The sequence below is a fragment of the Palaemon carinicauda genome, chromosome 11, assembly GCF_036898095.1.
Source record: "Palaemon carinicauda isolate YSFRI2023 chromosome 11, ASM3689809v2, whole genome shotgun sequence".
Classification (NCBI taxonomy): domain Eukaryota; kingdom Metazoa; phylum Arthropoda; class Malacostraca; order Decapoda; family Palaemonidae; genus Palaemon; species Palaemon carinicauda.
This window is the reverse complement of record NC_090735.1, coordinates 146,896,093-146,919,535: the sequence shown is the minus strand read 5'-3', so window position 1 is coordinate 146,919,535 and position 23,443 is coordinate 146,896,093.

Sequence of the window (23,443 nt, the reverse complement as noted above, 5' to 3'; positions counted from 1 at the left end):
TCAGTCCAAGACTCAAGAGAAAAAAAATGGTTATAGAAGTCAGAAGAATAAAAGGCGGAATGGAAGAAACACAATCGAATTGTTTGATTGAATGAGCAATGGTGACATCCAAAGTGTAAACAAGTAAAGATAGGAATAAGAGAGCGCAGATCTCAGACAATGCACCACAGTTCCCTTTATCATACCATGTCTATCTTTGCTAGACCCCTTCTTATTTGTTTGAGGAGACAATTATTAGCAACAAATACTTCTTTTTCGAAGTAATATATCCTATTTTTTCAAGTCATAAAGAATTTAACCTTTTAAAACTTTCAATCTGGATGGTAATCCAAATCACCGCCAAAAACTAATCACTTCTAAGTTATCTCATTTGTGACATATCCTGAAATTGTCATCGAAATTCATCCGTAATTTTTGAGTTATGAGGTTGGTGAGAACCAAACGAACAAATAAACAAAGGTGAAAACATAACCTTGGCGAAAGACAAAGAGGCTGATAAACCGAAGTAAAAATGTATAGGCAAAAGTCAAAAATAGAAGGGTGAATAAAAACTAAGGACAAAATACCAAATGGAGAGATGTGAGGTAGAAGAGAAACTAAAAAAACATGGGCTGGAAGATTCAAAGGACTCAGGAAACCAAACCAGATCGTTTCGACTTACGTAGACATTTTCATCATTGCGGCGAATATTAAGATCTTATCGGATCGTTTGGAAACTAACGAGAATGACAGCTTTATTTATGCAGGTAACGTCTCTACTGGCAGGGACATGCAAATTAGCTCAAACACTTCTGAATTTTATTCATCTAGAAAGGGAGCTATTTGTTTACACATTGCATTGCTTATATATACGTAAATATTTGTTGATATTCTGGTGCGCTTTAGTTGGTGAGTAGAGAAATTATCTGAGTATCTATTTATAAAAAAGAACATGATGAAGAATTCATGGTCATATATGGAAGAAAAAGAGCGTTGGAGCTATGCAGTTGAGAATGTAAGTGACGTAAGCAAACTTTCAATTATTATTATTATTATTATTATTATTATTATTATTATTATTATTATTACTTGCTAAGTTACAACCCCCGTTGGAAAAGTAGGGGGCTATAAGCCCAAGGGCTCCAATCAGGAAAATAGCAAAGTGAGGAAAAGAAATAAGGAAACTGATAGAATATTGTGCCTTGGCGTAACCTGAAGCAAACCTCTAACCTAAGACAATGCAAGACCACAGTACAGAGGCTATGGCTAAAGAACGATGGTTTGATTTTGGAATTTCCTTCTCCTAGAAGAGCCGTTTGTCCTTTCTAAACTAAAGAGCTTCTTTTACCTTTACCAAGAGGAAAGTAGCCTCTGAAAACTTAGTGCTGTAGTTAACTCCGTGAGTAAAGATTTTTTTCGGTTGTGTTAGTATTGTCAGGTTTATGAAGAAAGAGGAGAATATGTAAAGAGTAGGCCAGAAAATTTGCCTTACCCAAAGATCAAAAGTAGTTCTATCTGGCCAGTCAAGAACCCAGTAACTATCTAGCGGTAGTATCTCAAAAGGTGGCTGGTGCCTCAGCCAATCTGCTACCTAGAATAGAAAAATAGAACAAAGGAAAAAGATGTTTTGATTTGCGAGGGAGAAGTAACTGGAAATGGATATTATTGCCCAACTTTCGTCCCTATTACTTTATTTGTTATAGCAGATTTACTCTACCTTGAAAATGACATGTTATAAAGGCATAAGTTCAGCAATATACTTTTCCTTGCTCTCCCGAGGGCTGATATACAATAGAAAAGCTTTATTGAATGTCATATTTGATGATATTGCTTATTAATCTTGATGAGAAAAACCTTTTATAAAGAATTACGGAAGTCAACAGACGACCGTACTCCTTTTGTTTTTGTTTATTGGTTCTCATCCAACTCTACTAGCACTGGGATATATCCATTTTAGCTACAGTATTGATTATTGATTATCAGCTGCTAATAAAACCTTTCCAGAAATCTATCCCATATTGTTAAGTTTGTAACTAAACATTGTTAATTTGCAGTTTATTTGGGAAAGTCCACCATCATTTCACATTTGTTATAAGAAGTAAAGTTCCATTTTGGTCTCTATTCTTTCATTCCGTATGGTCATTAAAATATTCAAGTCAATAATGAGAATATGACATAAGTCGAAAGAAACACGAAGCACCGAGGAAAAGAAATAGAAAATAGAGACTGAAGGATATTGGATTTATTTCGACTTATCTTTAGTAGAAGATTCTTTTTTTTCAGTTTTTCTTTCAGAAAAAGGAAAAATGGTCAACTTCGTTACTCAGACTAATGAAGACACCTCCCTTTTACATGTTTCCTCCTTTCATTGATTTCATAGATTTTATTTTGTGTGTGTGTGTGTGTGTGTGTGTGAGTGTGTGTGCTAAAAGGAAGTGAGGGAGAAGCCATTCATTTTTATGAAGATCGAAGAGAAATCAGTTGATGGTGTATCGAAAAACAGAAATGCAGTAGAAAGGACGTGGTGTCTTGGAAGTATTTTATTCCTTTTATTAGTATTATTACTATTAATTGCTAAGCTACAACCCTAGCTGGAAAAGCAGGATGCTATAAGCCCAAGGACCTCAACAGGAAAAAATAGCCCAGTAAGGAAAGGAAATAAGGAAAAACTACAAGAGAAGTTTTTGAACAATAATAACACTAGAGTAAATCTTTCATATACAGACTATAAAAACTTAAAAATAAAAAGAGGAAGAAAAGCTAAATAGAATAGTGTGTTCGAGTGTACCCTCAAGCAACAGAACTCTAACCCAAGACAGTGGAAGACCATGGTACAGAGGCTCTGGCACTACCCAACGCTAGAAAACAATGGTTTGATTTTGGAGTGTCCTATAGCAGAGCTGCTTACCATAGCTAAAGAGTCTATTCTACCCTTACCATGAGGAAAATAGTCACCAAACAATTAAAATAGCAGTAATTAATATCTTGAGAGAAGAATTGTACAACTATCTAATTATTGGCATTGTAAAGAATTCAATGATATTCATGTACTTATGAGATCCTTTCTATCCATGAAAAGATCTTCTGAAATTTCTTCTTTGTGTTGAAGCAGTGTCATTTTGTTTCAATCGTCTTTCTCTCCAAAATAAAATATTCTGAATATTTATAAACGTTTCTTAAGATATAATTTTTTTTTTATTTCCTTCTCTGCAACGAATGGGGAAAAAGTCAAAAGAGAAAAATATCGCACAGAAATAGATTAAAAATAACAAATAAAGAAAAACTTGCTCCTCTTTTTTCCTTACAGAAAAAAACCGACAACGAACTATAAAAACGAAATGTGAACAAGAAAAATAAGAAATTCCTATGTACAGGATTTTAGATGCAAAGAAGAAACAGTAATAAAAATGCTTTTAGTCTCTTAATAATCGAAGGGAAAGCAAAATATTTCAATAAATGGAATATTGCATTAAAGAATAGGATTGAAATTTAATATTTCGTTGATATCTTTAATGAAAGGTATTTTCTGGATATCAACAAGTAATAATTTCATGTTGAATTCATAGAAAGACATGTAGGTAGATAGAGAAATAAATAGACAGCTCAAGAGTAAATGTCGAAGGTAAAGACTAAATGAGAATTCTCAAGAAGAGGAGAAATGGCACAGGTATAGGAAGGAGGAAACGATTTCCCCTGAGGCTAAAAATTTTTCTCACATCTCCCACGTCATCTAAATTGACATTTCACATTTATTACATGAATTTGCGACAGGGAGACTTTGCGGCAATGCGAATTATACGACATGATATGAGTTAGATTTGTGTGTGGGCATCTGTAAGTGCTTGTATGATTGTTTAGGGTAAATGGTAGGCTCGTTTTTGTTTCATTATTTTTAATCCTTAATGCCTCATAGCTGGTTTTAAAGATTTAAAGGTTTAAAGACCACTCATGAATGACAAAAGCAAGAGACAGTGGCATGCCCTAGCTAGCAGGACAATGCCTTAGAGACTAACTTATATATATGATCGGCGTCCAGCGCCTCTCCACCCAAGCTAAGACCAAGGAGAGTGAGGCAATGGCTGCTGACAAGGTCTATATAAATATATATATATATATATATATATATATATATATATATATATATTAGATATATATATATATATATATATATATATATATATATATATATATATATATATATATATATATATATATATGTATGTATAGACCTAGGCTGCTATCATCGAAAACAATTCAACGGTATCTTTCCTACACGAAAACTGATATTTCGAATCATAAATTTCCATAAAACTGGCTACACAGTACCACTCTCTACATGAGACCGAAGTGAAAAATGAAGATAGACGTGTGGTAATTCATATACACTTTTTTTTTTCCAAGTAAAATTATCATTAATCATTGTACTCTCAGTATTCACTAAAAAACGGCAGTAATGTACAAATCAATTGCTTATAAAAACATGGATTGTAGAGTCAAGAATATGTAAACAATCTTATTCTAAATAGAGATTTCGTAGGCCCTGTCCTTCAATTTTGTTTGTATACTCCAACACTAATATTACGGTTGTCGTTTCTAGTTTACAAAGATATATGTGCTTGAATGATTACCACACAGAGAAAAAAGTGGACTATTTCCTCATTTTCCTTCAAAAAAGTAGAAATAATGAAGCAATCAAACCTTTAATTACCATTCAGAGTCCAGGTAAGTGTATTGAATATTCACGGAAATATACAGAAGAGTTCGACCCAATTAACCAAGTAATCTAGTCTTTCCTTGGGCTCTTCATCACCACCAAAAGTGTAGAGTGAAAGGATCCAATGTGAGGGAAGGGAAATTTTTAACAAGATGTTTATAGAAAACGTTTTCATGATTTTCTCTGAAATTCAAAATCAAAGTCAATTCTCCCCGAGCACATTTCATGCAAAATTGACCTAGTATGAGGGATGGGAATTTTATTTTCTAAAATCTTCTGAGGAAAACTTTTCATGCAATGATTTTAACCGAGATGTGAAACCAAAATAATTTTTCTTTATATCGAGGGTGATGGCGTAGATATTTTCTGTGTCTCCAATCAATTCTTTTTCTGCCTTTGTAAAAAAGAAAACAAACCCCCAATTCTATCCTTTTTCGGAACTGCATAGAATTAATAATTCAATCGAAGGATTCAATTTAAAGGCAAATGTTCCAGGTTTCTTTTTCATAAAGAACCACTATTTTATTGGCGAACATTTCCTTCTCCCGAGGTAGTGTGCGTATTTCATCTTACGTATATAAAATATCCCTCGATACAACCAACTTAATTTTCCCGAAATCTTTATTAAGATAAGTCTTTAAACACACGAATGGAGAAAACAAAAATATTGTCCGTTTTCTTTTCATTTAAAGGGAACTTTATAAAAAGGGGGAAAAAAATATTTTCATTTGGTTTTTCGTCGAAAAGCGGCTTAACAAAAATGAGAAAATGGAAGGGTAAAAAGATAATGAAAAAAGTATGTTTCATAAGTACTAACCTCTTTATATAATGGAAAATATATATTTTATAAGAAATATCATATAATAGACTAATTTAGTTGTTAATATTTCTCCCTGTAAATGAATAGCTCCTGACTGAGGAATCATTGCTTTAAAATTTTGGAAGTTAACGTCCATAAAAAACACTAACTTCAATACCCTCATAGTATTTTATTCCTTTCAGTAAAGCAAAACAAAATTTACAACTATCTAATTATTATTATTATTATTATTATTATTATTATTATTATTATTATTATTATTATTGTTATTATTATTATTATTATCATTATTATTATTATTATTATTATCATTATTATTATTATTATTAATATTATTATTATTATTATTATTATTATCATTATTACACTTGCTACGCTACAACCTTAGTTGGAAAAGTAGGATGCTCTAAGCCCAGGGGGTCCGATAGGGAAAATAGACCAGTGAGGAAAGGAAACATGGAAAAATAAGATATGTTAAGAATAGTAACAACATTAAAAAATAAATATCCCCTACATAAACTATAAAGACTAACAAAACAAGAGGAAGAGAAATAAGATAGAATATTGTACCCGAGTGTACCTTCAAGCTACAGAATTTTAACCCAGGACAGTGGAAAACCATGGTACAGAGGCTATGGCACTCCCCAAGACTAGAGAACAATGGTTTGATTTTCTAGTATCCTTCTCCTAGAAGAGCTGCATACCATAGCTATAGACTCTCTTCTACCCTTACCATGAGGAAAGTGGCCACTGAAAAATTACAGTGTAGTAGTTAACCTCTTGAGCAAAGAAGAATTGTTTGGTAATCTCAGTGTTGTCAGGTGTAAGAGGACAGAGAAGAATATGTAAATAATAGGCCACACTATTCGGTGTATGTGTAGGCAAAGGGAGAATGAACAGTAACGAGAGAGAAGGATTCAATGGCCAGTCAAAGGATTATCTCAACAGGTAGCTGGTGCCTCGACCAACCTATAAGTATAGGAGTTATTTACTCCGCCGTTGACCACTCCTCACCCCCGCTCCGAAATCTATGGTTAGGGAATGACTGGGCTACGGGTTGGATGAGATATCTTTAAAAAGAATTTGGCATCTCATGTAAGGTCACTCATTTCGTTCACGACAATGACTTGGCAAGGCATATAGCTTAAAGTTTCAGTAATTCTATATTGAATAAGAATGATATTCATTGCATGATATGATCTCTGGTCCATGGACAACTAATTAGCCTGCATCATGTAAGAGATGTTTTGCTATTGAGCATCCCTGGAAATGGAAAACAAAAAGATATTGTAGTTTTTATTCAATTAACAAGAACGAATTTTTGGATACGCATCCTAACTTGTTTGTAAAAGATTACGGCCTTTAATGATTCCCATTTCATTATTTTCTTCCATTCTTGGTGAATAAAGAAAACCAGGTTCATCGATAAAAAAGTCTGGTTCTCTCCCCAAGTCATATTTTGAGAGCTGACGCTCATGCATGTCTTATGGAACAAGAGCTGCAGACATCGTCTAGAAAAGATGAACCAAAGGAATGTCAAAAAGCGCCTATTTCAGATACAGTCCTGTTACATCTCTCTAAATCTCGCCTTGTTTGTTCTGAATCCCTCCGATAGTCGCGTTTCCTCCCTTTTCTCTTATTCATCCCTTGACCCTCGGACCTTACTGCATCGAAAGTTCTACTGACTTTTGAATGAAAGTTTTCTACCCGGTGGCGTTTGCAAAAAGGCCAATCCTCCTACAGACGCGTTTCCGAAAATATCAGAGTTGGAATCAATTTGAAAAAGTGAAGTGGACCTCAGTTGCCATTTGAACTACTTCATAGTGCAGGATATTTTGATTTTATATCTGGCTTGTTATAAAAATATGCTGCTATGAGGATCTGAATAAATATCTGAACATACAATGATTCTTCTTATGATTCCTATCAAGATCAGTAATCTACTATAGATTTAACGTAGAAATATTTTTTTCTAAGAATTTTAACTCGGGAGAATTCTACCAAATCTCCACTCCAGTCTTTATCCTGTTAACGGACAGCCTATGTTTACAAACAGAGCAGTCAATCTTACTGTAATCGAAAAACCTTCGACCTTTACTAAGCCCTTCTATCTTATTTTCTATTTTTTTTTCTCTTTTAAGATAAAAAGGAAATATATCCCCAGTAGAAGTACGAGGTGTACAGTTCGCCTAATCGTGAAATAACGCAACACGAATGACTCCAACAAGAGTAACTTACTATAAAATTTAAAAAGAAGATTTAAAAAATGTTTAAAATGATGATGTTGGTTTGAGTTTTATCTCTATTTCGGAAAATTGTTGTCTTTGGTAACCTAATATCATATAGAATCGGGTAATGGGACCAATAGGTTATAAAGTTATGAATATGTATGTGAAGAGCTTGTTGATTTTTCAAACTAACTTTGAGAAATAAACAAATTTCATTAAGCGTGGACATGATATTAATTTGCAATATCATATCAAAAATTCATATTAAATGTTATTTTATCTCTCTCTCTCTCTCTCTCTCTCTCTCTCTCTCTCTCTCTCTCTCTCTCTCTCTCTCTCTCTCTCTTTTTCCTAAGTACATTGTAAAAATAAAGCGAAGAGTCAAAAGACTAATTCCTATGGTTTAAAAAATTGAACGTTCAATACTTTTGATTTATTCTTATTTCCATATTTTTCCCAATATCATCAAGTGTTATCGCTATATGATTTAAAAAGTTTCGTTATAAAAGAAAAATTAACAAATGACTTTCTTGTAATTTTCACCAGGATCTAAGAAAGTTATCCCTTTCAAGTCAAGTGTTATAATTTATTTATTTATTTTTTTTTATTCTTTTTCCAAACGTAAAATGGTTTCAAACTTTTTATCGTTGTATATATTTCTAGTTTTGTTTCTTTGCACGTTATTAATATTATGCTATATTTCAATATTATTATTATTATTTTCTCTAAAGAAAATTTGACTAAGTCTGTTATATGAAATAGCGTTTGTCGTCTACATCCGTCGAAAATGTTTGGCTGTTGGTGGCAAGCAAAGAATGGTATGTGCAGATTCAGTCAGAAATAACCTGTGGGAAATGAAAATTTTTGTTGGGAGTTGGGATTATTGTGGGGTTGTTGGGGGAGGGGGGGGGGGGGGGTAATGGAGTGCATTTACACAACCTTGTCTTCTTAAGTTTTTGTTCTATGATGGTTTTCGTAATTTCACGTATATATTGATCTCAGTTAAGCTATAATATATATATATATATATATATATATATATATATATATATATATATATATATATATATATATGTGTGTGTGTGTGTGTGTATATATATATATATATATATATATATATATATATATATATATATACACATATATATATGTGTGTGTGTGCGTGTGCGTGTATATATACAGTATATATATATATATATATATATATATATATATATATATATATATATATATATATGCTAGTTATTAGTATTCTTAGATTATAGTGGAGAAATATCACTCTGAAATGAACTAACAAAATTATAAAAAGAAGAGAAATCCAACATCCATTACGAACGAACACCTGTTATCCTCACAAAAGTTCCTTTGGTATCCGAAAAGTATTGAAGAACCGAGACAAGTGTAGCGAGAACTCTTTGAAATCGTCTATAGATGGTGGTATTCTGTCATCTCTCACAAAGAGAGAGAGAGAGAGAGAGAGAGAGAGAGAGAGAGAGAGAGAGAGAGAGAGAGAGAGAGAGAGAGAGAGAGAGAGAGAGAGAGAGAGAGAGAAGCTTATTTCAAGTTTTAAGATAAGACGAAATACGATTTCTTCACATGTTTGTGTAAGTTTTGACAATATTTTTCTACACCATGTGTTCTTGCAAAGGTGTCGTTATTTTGTGTCATTTATATTCGCTAACCTTAGATATTTACTGACAATATGAACAGCTATGATGTCGCTTTGACTCCAGTTTTTCCGAGCAATCAATCTGGAATCCTTCAATAATTAACTTTCACGTCATTTTTAAGATTCGTTTACTGCTCCTAATTCACCATTGACAAAAAATGAGTGAAGATATGAATTGTACTGTACCAGCATCTTGGTATTTAGGAAAACAAGAACATTCACTGCTACGTAAAATTACCCGTATTCGATAGGAATAGATATAGCAGATTCAAGATCAATCTATATCTCTCTTGAAGGCTCAGTGGTGTAAAGTACTGTCTAGTTCTGCTTCGATTCTGAGTCATACGTTCAAATCTTGTCCGCGGAGTAGCAATTTTCCTTAAATACTGCCTTTAACTATTTCGTCCAAGGCAGAGTTAATGTGATATTAGGAACTATTTGTTCAATAATGTATGAGAATTGTGCGTTTTATTGACAAACTCTTTTTAATTACCTCGCCTTACAAGTGACATATGTGAAAATGGGCTGATTTTAATCCCAGATTTAAATATCTGAATTTACAGACATATAAGCAGAGTCTGAATTAATCCTTATATCTCTTGATTATCTAATGGTTTAAAACGTATCAACTAGATTTGTTCCGAATCTGAGGCATAGGTTCGAATCCTGGCTCTGGAGAAACACTTATCCTTAATGAATTTTACGTAGGTGTACATTACAAGGATATTTTAAAACTAAATATCTAAAGTTTTATTCGTAGTAATTAAATTATTAGGAGTTAATTAACAAATAATGTTCATCATAAGAATATAAGGTGAGGTATTATTAAAGAGAATTATCGAAAACACGAGAGTAGAATCGAAAAGAATAAGCAGTTTTTCGTTACGTCAGGAAGTTTCTTCAAAAAACGCCGAAGGATGAAAAAGGAACTTCTTGATCTTATTAGTAATTGATCCATCTTCTTGGAAGAGGACTATTGTCTCCCGTGATAATTATTACTCCTTCAAGTTCATATGAAGGCAAACGCCAAGAGAAATAAAGGATGGGGGAAAAATCCCCGTTATATAAAGAAGATTAAAAAAAAAAAAAAAGACGAAACAAATATGTGGGAGGGGAAATAGTTAAGTTTTATAAAATTGCGATACTGAGTTTTTTCGGTTTTGAATCTTTGTTATAATCTAATATGAAACTCCCGAAGAGAATCTAAGTAGGAGTTATCTCATGGAGAGAGAGAGAGAGAGAGAGAGAGAGAGAGAGAGAGAGAGAGAGAGAGAGAGAGAGAGAGAGAGATTGATTTTTCTCTCTATTCGAAAGCAGAAAGAATATTCAGAAAGCTGAAGAGGATCGAGCAACATTCCTAGTCCAAGACTCATGAAAAAGAAAAAGAATGGTTTTAGAAGTCAGAGGAATATCAGGCGAAATGGAAGACCCCCAATTGAATCGTTTGATTTAATGAGCAATGGTGACATCCACAGTGTAAACAAGTAAAAATTGGAATAAGAGAGCAGATCTCCGACAATGCACCACAGTTCCCTATATCATACCATGTCTATCTTTACTAGACCTCTTCTTATTTGTTTGAGGAGACAATTATTAGCAACAAATACTTCTTCTTCGAAGTAATATATTCTATTTTTTCAAGTCATAACGAATTTAATCTTTAAAAACTTTCACTCCGGATGGTATTCCAAATCACCGCCAAAACTAATCACCTCTAAGTTGTCTCATTTCTGACATATCCTGAAATTGTCATCGAAATCCATCCGTAATTTTTTGAGTTATGAGGTTGGTTAAAACCAAACGAACAAATAAACAGACAAAGATGAAAACATAACCTCCTTGGTGAAGGTCATAATAGCTTATAGACTGAAGAAAAAAATGTATAGGCAAAAGTCGAAAAAAGAAGGGTGAATAAAAACTAAGGACAAAATACCAAATGGAGAGATGTGAGATAGAAGAGAAACTAAAACAAACATTGGCTGGAAGATTCAAAGGACTCAGGAAACCAAATCAGATCGTTTCGACTTACGTAGACATTTTCATCATTTTGGCGAATATTAAGATCTTATCGGATCGTTTGGAAACTAACGAGAATGACAGCTTTATTTATGCAGGTAACGTCTCTACTGGCAGGGACATGCAAATTAACTCAAACACTTCTGAATTTTATTCATCTAGACAGGGAGCTATTTGTTTACACATTGCAGTGCTTATATATGCGTAAATATTTGTTGATATTCTGGTGCGCTTTAGTTTGGTGATCGAGAAATTATCTGAAAATCTATTTATAAAAAAGAACATTATGCAGAATTCAAGGTCATAGAGGGTAGGAAAAAAGCGTTGGAGGTATACAGTTGAGAATGTAAGTAACGTAAGAAAACTTTCAATTATTATTATTATTATTATTATTATTATTATTATTATTATTATTATTATTGTTATTGTTATTGTTATTGTTATTGTTATTATTACTTGCTAAGTTACAACCAGTTGAAAAAGCAGGAGGCTATAAGCCTAATAGCTCCAACCGGGAAAATAGCCCCGTGAGGAAACGAAATAAGGAAACTGATAGAAGTGTCCTTTGGTGTACCCTAAAGCAAGAATACTCTAACCTAAGAGAGTGCAAGACCACAGTACAGAAGCTATGGCTAAAAACCAATGGTTTGATTTTGGAATGTCCCTCTCCTTGAAGAGCCACTTCCCATTGCTAAACTGAATAATTTCTTTTACCTTTACCAAGAAGAAAGTAGTCATTGAAAACTTAGTGCCTTAGTTAACCCCGTGAGTGAAGAATTTTCCGGTTGTGTTAGTATTGTCAGGTTTATGAGGAAAAAGGAGAATGTATAAAGAATAAACCAGAATATTTTGTGTATATACTGTATAAGCAAAGAAAAAATGAGCCTTACCCAGAGAAAGATCCAAAGTAGTTCTATCTGGCCAGTCAGAGAACCCAGTAACTATCTAGCGGTAGTATCTCAACGGGTGGCTGGTGCCTTAGCCAACCTGCTACCTAATATAGAAAAATAGAACAAAGAAAATATCAAGGAGAAAGGAGTTTTGATTTGCGAATAGAGGTAACTGGAAATGAATATTATTGCCCAACTTTCGTCTCTATTACTTTATTTGTTATAGCCGAGTTACTCTACCTTGAAAAGGACATGTTATAAAGGCATAAGTTCAGCAATATACTTTTCCTTGTTCTCCCGAGGGGTAATATACAATAGAAAAGCTTTATTGAATGTGCTATTTGACGATATCGCTTATTAATCTTGATGAGAAAAACCTTTTATAAAGAATTACGGAAGTCAACAGACGACCGTACTCCTTTTGTTTTTGTTTATTGGTTCTCATCCAACTCTACTAGCACTGGGATATATCCATTTTAGCTACAGTATTGATTATTGATTATCAGCTGCTAATAAAACCTTTCCAGAAATCTTTCTCATATTGTTTAGTTTGTAACTAAACATTGTTAATTTGCAGTTTATTTGGGAAAGTCCACCATCATTTCACATTTGTTATAAGAAGTAAAGTTCCATTTTGGTGTCTATTCTTTCATTCCGTATGGTCATTAAAATATTCAAGTCAATAATGAGAATATAACATAAGTCAAAAGAAACACGAAGCACCGAGGAAAAGAAATAGAAAATAGAGACTGAAGGATATTGGATTTATTTCGACTTATCTTTAGTAGAAGATTCATTTTTTCAGTTTTTCTTTCAGAAAAGGAAAAATGGTCAACTTCGTTACTCAGACTAATGAAGACACCACCCTTTTACATGTTTCCTCCTTTCATTGATTTCATAGATTTGTGTGTGTGTGTGTGTATGTATGTATGTGTGTGTGTGTGTGTGTGTGTGTGTGTGTGTGCTAAAAGGAAGTGAGGGAGAAGCCATTCATTTTTATGAAGATCGAAGAGAAATCAGTTGATGGTGTATCGAAAAACAGAAATGCAGTAGAAGGGACGTGGTGTTTTGGAAGTACTTTATTCCTTTTATTAGTATTATTATTGTTACTTGCTAAGCTACAACCCTAGCTGGAAAAGCAGGATGCTATAAGCCCAAGGGCCCCAACAGGGAAAAGTAGCCCAGTGAGGAAAGGAAATAAGGAAAAACTACAAGAGAAGTTTTTAAACAATAATAACACTAGAGTAAATATTTCATATATAGACTATAAAAACTTAAAAATATGAAGAGGAAGAGAAGCTAAATAGAATGGTGTGTTCGAATGTACCCTCAAGCAAAAGAACTCTAACCCAAGACAGTGGAAGACCATGGTATAGAGGCTATGGCACTACCCAACACTAGAAAACAATGGTTTGATTTTGGAGTGTCCTTCTCCTATAGCAGAGCTGCATACCATAGCGAAAGAGTCTCTTCTACCCTTACCATGAGGAAAGTAGCCCCTGAACAATTAAAAGAGCAGTAATTAATCTCTTGAGAGAAGAATTGTACAACTATCTAATTATTGGCATTGTAAAGAATTCAATAATATTCATGTACTTGCAAGATCCTTTCTATCCATGAAAAGATATTCTGAAGTTTCTTCTTTGTGTTGAAGCAGTGTCATTTTGTTTCAATCGTCTTTCTCTACAAAATAAAATATTTTGAATATTTATAAACGTTTCTTAAGGTATATTTTTTTTTATTTCTTTCTCTGCAACGAATGGGGAAAAAGTCAAAAGAGAAAAATATCGTACAGAAATAGATTAAACATAACAAATAAAGAAAAACTTGCTCCTATTTTTTCTTTACAGAAAAAACGACAACGAACTATAAAAACGAAATGTGAACAAGAAAAATAAGAAACTCCTATGTACAGGATTTTAGATGCAAAGAAGAAACAGTAATAAAAATGCTTTTAGTCTCTTAATAATCGAAGGGAAAGCAAAATATTTCAATAAATGGAATATTGCATTAAAGAATAAGACTGAAATTTAATATTTCGTTGAAAGACTTATAATCTATCTATAATTAAAGGTATTTTTTCTATATTAACAAGTAATAATTTCATATTGAATTCATAGAAAGACATGTAGGTAGCTAGAGAAATAGATAGAGAAATAAATAGACAGCTCATGAGTAAATGTCGAAGGTAAAGACTAAATGAGAATTCTCAAGAAGAGGAGAAATGGCACAGGTATAGGAAGGAGGAAACGATTTCCCCTGAGGCTAAAAATTTTTCTCAAATCTCCCACGTCATCTAAATTGACATTTCACATTTATTACATGAATTTGCGACAGGGAGACTTTGCGGCAATGCGAATTATACGACATGATATGAGTTAGATTTGTGTGTGGGCATCTGTAAGTGCTTGTATGATTGTTTAGGGTGAATGGCAGGCTCTTTTTTGTTTCATACTTTTTAATCCTTAACCCTGGAAAGGTATGATGGGTCGTTTGCGACCCCTACAGCATTTTCAAAACCTGTTTTTTCCCGATAAATCATCAGCTGTCTCGAATATGGAAGTGATCGACCTGCAAGGGGTGACTAGTCAACATGCCATTGTCTGCTTTAGGACTGATTTTCGTCTAACTTCCCTCCTTCCCCGTTTTTTTACCCCCCCAGGGGTCGACCTCGACCCTGAATACCTTTATAGGGGTAAGTGATCAAACAGCAAAGTTATTACATAATTATAAATTGTCGAACAGTGTTGATACTTGTTTGGTTCTTTATAGTTGGAAAGTGTGGGTGGATGGTGTGTCTACCACTTGCATGACATTGGTTTTGGCTTAGATGCCATATATTGCCATGAGGTCCATTTTCCCTCAAATGCTAATTTCTAATTTTTTGGGGTTTTTTGCAAATTTGATTTTTTTCTATTTATTTTGAATTTATCTTCACTAATGGCCAACAGACAGTATTCCCTCGGCATGGATGTCATCAACACACTTCTTATGGAGTTAAAAAGAGATGTTGATGATAATATGGAGCTTGCAACCCCATTCTTCATTCCAAGTGGTAGATTGGGCTGTAAGAGTTGTTGCGGTCTGCGGCCATTTTGTTGACATACCCGAAAGGTAAGTTGGCATATCTCTATATATTCTTGTTCTGTATAGAATTCGTGATATTTTGGTATAATTTAATGTATAAATATCATATTTTATAGGAGATACAATGATTTTCATTAGAAATTTACAATGTGAACTAGGCCGTCAAAAAATGACCTTTAGATTTCGCCCCTGTTATAACAGTAAATTACATCTTAGTGCACATTTTATTATGTATTTCTGTTCTAGGATAATATGAGTTTATTCTATAAAAGAAATTAGCCTCTTCCTATTTCATTTGGGTACCCAAAAAAATTCATGAAATTTGTACAAATTTTTTTGGCCAAAAAAATTTACCCTTTTTCTCTCATTTCAGATCTTGACTTCTATGGGTCCAACTCATTTCCAGCAATTACACGCTGTTGCTTTGCCATCTAAGAAGGTGTCCCTAAAGGGATTTATGTGTATATGTATATTTCTATTTTTTGTGAATATTTACGTCAAGTCTTTTTTTTGTATACTTAAATTTTTAATATATTTCCAATAAATAGTTATTTTGTAGATGGGTATCATTTATATTTTCAGTAATTTTTAGCATTCTTTGAAGTATTTTTAGCAAGTCAAACAATACAGATTGATGCACAACTAAATTTTTCCTGAATTTTTTTTCGGAGTCGGGGTCGTTCACGACCGAGTATACCCTTAAAGAGGTGTCCGAGTAGCATACCTATCCAGGGTCCTTAATGCCTCATACCTGGTTTTAAAGATTTAAAGGTTTAAAGACCACTCATGAATGACAGATCCAAGGGCCAGTGACATGCCCTAGATTGGAAGACGTCCAATTTTGCAACTTTGCGAGAACACCTAATGCCTCATACCTGCTTTTAAAAGGTTAAAAGGTTAAAGACTACTCATGAATGGCAGAGGCAAGGGACAATGGCATGCTCTAGCTAACAGGGCATGCCCTAAAAACTAACCGATACATATGATTAGCCCCCAGCCCCTCTCCACCCAAGCTAGGTCCAGGGAGAGTGAGGCAATGGCTGCTGCCAAAGTCTATATATGTATAGGTCTTGGCTGCTGTTATAAAAAACAATGCACCAGTAGCTTTCCTACAAGAAAAAAGATATTTCAAATTATAAACGCCCATAAAACTGATTACATAATACCATTCTCCACATGAGACCGAAGTGAAAAATGAAGATTGACGTGTGGTAATTCATAGACACTTTTTTTAAACGAATATGTAAACAATCTTATTCCAAAGAGAGATATCGAAGGCTCTGTCCTTCAATTTTGTTTGTATTCTCCAACACTAATATTACGGTTGTCGTTTCTTGTTTACAAAGATATATGTGCTTGAATGATTACTATACAGAGAAAAACTTAGACTATTTCCTCATCTCCTTCCTTTAAAGAAAGTAGAGATAATGAAACGGTCAAACCTTTAATTGCCATTCAGGGTCCAGTTAAGTGTATTGAATTTTCACGTAAATATACAGAAGAGTTCGACTCAATTAACCAAGTAATTTGGGTTCTTTATCACCATCAGAAGTGTAGCGTGAAAGGATCCAATTTGAGGGACGGGAAATTGTTAACAAGATGTTTATAGAAGACGTTTTCATGATCAAAGTCACTTCACCTTGGGCACATTTCATGCAAAATTGACCTAGTATGAGAGAAGGGGATTTTATTTTCTAAAATCTTCCGAGGAAAACTTTTCATGCAATGATTTTAACCGAGATGTGAAACCAAAATATTTTTTTTTTTTTTTTTTTTTTTTTTTATATCGAGGGTGATGGCGTAGATATTTTCCATGTCTCCAATCAATTCTTTTTCTGCCTTTGTAAAAAAGAAAACAAATCCCCAATTCTACCTTTTTCGGAACTGCATGGAATTAATAATTTAATCGAAGGATTCAATTTAAAGGCAAATGTTCCAGGTTTCTTTTTTATAAAGAACCACTATTTAATTGGCGAACATTTCCTTCTTCGGAGGTAGTGTGCGTATATCATCCTACGTATATGAAATATCCCTCGATACAATCAACTTAATTTTCCCGAAATCTTAATTTGGATAAGTCTTTAAACACATGAATGGAGAAAACAAAAATATTGTCCGTTTTCTTTTCATTTAAAGGGAACTTTATAAAAAGGGGGAAAAAATATTTTCATTTGGTTTTTCGTCGAAAAGCGGCTTTACAAAAATGAGAAAATGGAAGGGTAAAAAGATAATGAAAAAAAAATGTAATAAGTACTGTCTTTGTATAATGGAAAATATATATATTTTTAAGAAATATCATATAATAGAATAATTTAGTTGTTATTTCTCCCTGTAAATGAATAGCACCTGACTGAGGAATCATTGCTTTTAAATTTTGGAAGTTAACGTCCATGAAAAACACTAACTTCGTTACTTGTTCTTATTTTGGGTTTAAATCCAACCCTCCGCTGAAGTCGAGTGAACTACTTCTCGGGCTGGTCCATATCATTTATCAATCATCTAACGAAACCTTTTCATTATAAATTTTACAATTCTTTGATTATAGCATTTTTCAAAACATATGATCTTGTGAAAAGTAATTTCTTTAGTTTCTTCTTAAATTCAATTGCTCCCTTTAGGTCCTTCATTTCAGTTGGCAGTTTATTATAATGTCTAGGCGCACAGTAGCTAAAAGCCCTTTCACCAAATTTACTATTTGTTCTTGGTTCAGATAGCCTATTTTTGTCACTCATGTGTCTTATGTTAACATTTGTTTCTAGTTCTAGTTTGCTCAGGCATTCTTTTAGATATTTTGGTTCATTTTGGTTCGGTATCTTAAACGTTAGTAAGAGTAGCTTGTATTCAATTCTCGCCTTTACCGGCAGCCAGTGTAATTTAATTAGTGCAGGGGTAACTCTTTCCCTATTGTGTAGTCCTTTTATTAATCTAGCGGCTCTGTTTTGTACTCTCTGAATTTTCTTCAGCTGATAATTTGGTAAGCCATAGAACAGTGAGTTGCAGTAATCAATTTTTGAAAATATGTGGTGATTAATGAGTATGGCCATAGATTTTTCATCTAAGTATTTACTAATAAATGCTATCTTACCCTCATACCATTTTATTCCTTTTAATAAAGCAAAGCAAAATTTACAACTATTATTATTATTATTATTATTATTATTATTATTATTATTATTATTATTATTATTATTATTATTATACTTGCTACGCTACAACCTTAGTTGGAAAAGCAGGATGCTCTAAGCCCAGGGGCTCCAACAGGGAAAATAGACCAGTGAGGAAATTAAACATGGAAAAATAAAGATATTTTAAGAAAAGTAACAACATTAAAATAAATATCACCTACATAAACTATAAAGACTTTAACAAAACAAGAGGAAGAGAAATAAGATAGAATAGTGTGCCCGAGTGTACCTTCAAGCAATAGAATTCTAACCCAAGAAAGTGGAAAACCATGGTACAGAGGCTATGGCACTCCCCAAGACTAGAGAACAATGGTTTGATTTTGTAGTATCCTTCTCCTAGAAGAGCTGCGTACCATAGCTATACTCTCTCTCCTACCCTTACCATGAGCAAAGTGGCCACTGAACAATTACAGTGTAATAGTTAACCCCTTGAGCAAAGAAGAATTGTTTGGTAATCTCAGTGTTGTCAAGTGTAAGAGGACAGAGAAGAATATGTAAATAATAGGCCAGACTATTCGGAGAATGAAAAGTAACGAGAGAGAAGGATTCAATGTAGTACTGTCTGGCCAGTCAAAGGATTCAATAATTCTCCAGCGGTAGTATCTCAACGGGTATCTGGTGCCTTGACCAACCTATAAGTATAGGAGTTATTTACTCAGCCGTTGACCACTCCTCACTCCCCCTCCGAAATCTATGGTTAGGGAATGACTGGGTTACGGGTTGGATGAGATATCTTTAAAAAGAATTTGGCATCTCATGTAAGGTCACTCATTTCGTTCACGACAATGACTTGGAAAGGCAAATAGCTTAAAGTTTCAGTAATTCTATATTGAATAAGAATGGCATTCATTGCATAATATGATCTCAATCATATAAGCTTAAATTCTGCTTTAATGTTTTGCTATTGAGCAAAACATTCTTGGTAAATAAAGAGAACCAGGTTCTCGATAAAAAAGTCTGTTTCTCTCCAAAAGTCATAATTTGAAAGCTGACGCTCATGCATGTCTTATGGAACAAGAGCTGCAGACATCGTCTAGAAAAGATGAACCGAAGGAATATAAAAAAAGCGCCTATTTCAGATACAGTCCTGTTACATCTCTCTAAATCTCGCCTTGTTTGTTCTGACTCCCTCCGATAGTCGCGTTTCCTCCCTTTTCTCTTATTCATCCCTTGACCCTCGGACCTTACTGCATCGAAAGTTCTACTGACTTTTGAATGAACGTTTTCTACCCGGTGGCGTTTGCAAAAAGGCCATTCCTCCTACAGACGCGTTTCCAAGAATATCAGAGTTGGAATCAATTGGAAAAAGCTTTTGACTCGTTTCATTGACCTTAAAGAGAATGAAGTGGACCTCAGTTGCCATTTGAACTACTTCATAGTGTAAGATATTTTGATTTTACATCTGGCTTATGATAAAAATATGCTGCTACTAGAATTCAAGAGCTGTTGGTTTAGAACTTTCGATGGATGTACTCCAATCAAATAATAGAAAAAAACTATATATGTCCACCATATTTTTTCCGTTAGTGTTTAGCCAGTCTTATTTTTTATGTATATAAGAGTAACATCATTACTTTTTTTCGGTACCAACCCCTGGCAGAAGATGATGATTGATAGCAGGAAAAATATCGGGCCTTGAAGAAATATTTTGTTTAAACCATAGAGTTTTCAACTTTCAGACGATGTTAAGCAAATGAGGATCTGAATAAATATCTGAACATACAATGATTCTTCTTTTGATTCCTATCAAGATCAGTAATCTACTATAGATTTAACGTAGGAATATTGTTTTCTAAGAATTTTAAATCGTGAGAATTCTACCAAATCTCCACTCCAGTCTTTATCCTGTTAACGGACAGCCCATGTTTACAAACAGAGCAGTCAATCTTACCGTAATCGAAAAACCTTCGACCGTTACTAAGCCATTCTCTCTTATTTTCTATTTTTTTTCCTTTTCAAGATTAAAAGGAAATATATCCCCAGTAGAAGTACGAGGTGTACAGTTCGCTTAATCGTGAAATAACGCAACACGAATGACTCCTACAAGAGAAGCTTACTATAAAATTTAGAAAGAAGATTTAAAAAATGTTTAAAATGATGATGTTGGTTTGAGTTTTATCTCTTTATTTCGGAAACCGGTACTCTATGGTAACCTGATATATATATATATATATATATATATATATATATATATATATATATATATATATATATATATATATATATATATGTATATATACATATATTTATATATTTATAGTATATATATATATATATATATATATATATATTCATATATATATATATATACACACATATATATATATATATATATATATATATATATATATATATATATATATATATATATATATATATATATATATATATACATACATCGCAAAACAATATCTCACCCAAGAAAAACCTGATAAGGAATCAATCTATATATATATATATGTATATATATATATATATATATATATATATATATATATATATACATATATATATACATCGCAAAATAATATCTCACCCAAGAAAGATCTGATAAAGAATCAATCCTAGATAAATCCAATAGGCAAATGATTCTTAGCTCTAAATCAGGTTTAGACAACTGAAGACAAGTCAATTCCTCCATCTATTCCTCTACAATTTAATTGCATAATTCCCCATTTATCCTCAGAATGTGAAGTTTTCCTCGCTTGCATATCTTCGATTCTTCATTCATCACATTCTTAACCGTTTTCCCCTCCCTGTATTATACGCATTGAATGCTAAGACCTTTTGTTAATAATAGATATGATGCACCATTCCTCATTCATCTTTTCCCCCTTTCCGTCCCTTTTACACCTGGACGTCTTTGAATTACTCAAATCATTTGTCATACTACCAAACATGTATTTCTCCCGTTTTTCACTTCGTGAGCTTGTGATTGTTGTTGTCTCCCTTTCCCTTGTTTAAACCTTGGCTTTCATTGTGAAGATCCAAAGGGATAAAAGTCCTTTCAGATTTCTAGAATTTCCCATCTTATGTTCATTCCCTCCTATGCAGAAAGTCTGTAGATTCTTCATCCCTTGAAGTCTCAGGAGTTAAGATTAGCCTTTTTGTATCTACTTTTCTTTGGGAATTTTATCACATATAATTAAGCAGGTATCCTGTGCATTACCATTTATCGTTTTCCTAACATAGGTAGGTACAAGGTCCTTTAAAGGTCCTTTAAATATACTTTGAGGGGTTGGCTCATTAGTGAGCTACGAGCATGTGGACGGAGCTTTGGTGACGTAAATTTTCGTTAGACGGTGGCCAAGTATTACTCTTTGTCACGTTTTAACTTCCAGCAGCCATGCCTCCCGTTTATGCTATATTTGGATGCCATAGTAATAGCAAAAAGACCATTAATATGGGTATTCGATATTTAAGTTTCCCAAAAGAAGCAAAAACCGAAGAAGAAATGGCGCATGCTTGCAAACGCGCAGACTGGAAGTATGCCCTAGTTTGTTCCGTCCAATATAAAACAGGGGACTATGCTTATGACATGAATTGCCGACTCCTAGGAATTGAAAAAAACCCAAAATAAACGTGCACTGAAGGAAGAGACTGTGCCACCTGCCTTTCTAATTCACCTAATGGTAAGTTACAAGTTGAGTAATTTACCAGAAACCTGCATAATACATTTCTTCCCTTCTATTGTCCTAAAATATTTTACCGTCTGTGACACATAGATTACGAAAAGTAAATTGCACTAGCCTATCAAATTAAAGTTTTCTGTCGTCTTTAAGGGGGCGCTAAACCAAAAGAAGAAAAAGACATCGGTAAAAAAAATAAGAATATGATATTTTGAAACTGGTGGATTATGTTAATTAGGATTCCAAATACTGCGCCGGCGTGATGTAATGAAATAAAAGATCCGTGACGTCATATATCTAAATAAAAAAAAAGTTCTAAAAAACATCCTACTGGCTTTATTATCTGTGCTAGAGACACGAAATTTGTCATAGATGTACTTAACCTAATAAAATATCAGAACATTTTCCTTTTTTTTTTTTGGTATTTCCCCAAATATAGTAAAATATTATGCTTACAAAATGACTGCCCAAAATGATGTCACTGAAATCTAGGATTTTTTTTCTTTGATTCCTAATGACATGGTAAATTTTCAGTTTGTCCCCCCTCCCCCACAAAAAGAATATTTGTGTATATATCTACGACTAATATCAACATCCATGAGAAGTTTCAAGTGAATATGTGAAAAAACTTGATGTTTTATGAATAATTGAAGTACAAAAACTAGCTTTTGGCTACGGACGTTTAAAGTTTGGAAATACTTGTAGCATACTTATTTCTATCATGAAACTTTTAATTTCAAGGCATAAAATTATTCAACATATAATGATACTGCGTGCATCTAATCACCCATTCTAAAATATATTAATAACTAAATATGGGCTCCAGCTTACCATGAGGTTACTTCTAGGCACCACTGTAATTTTCGTCTTGATTTCAATTTAGCATATTTGCCGGCATATTTCTTCACTGCTGAGGTGTCCTCAAAAAATCAAATCATTGGAGAGGGTTTTTTTTTATCCATTAGTGGTTGCCTTCCCTTTCCTTAATGACACTCCTTACCAAAAAAATAAATGGCACTTCCGGAACCATAAGTCTCTCCCTGTTCAGCAATAGTACGTTCTTCTCCATAAACTTTCTAAAAATTATTTTTGCCTCTTTATTGCCTTCTTATCTAATAACACCACCCCCCTTCTTTTATATCACTTTCTTTTATTCCATGGTTAAATTTTACCATTGTATAGTATATGCCAAAAGAAGCACACAAAATGGCCAAAGAAAGCGCAAA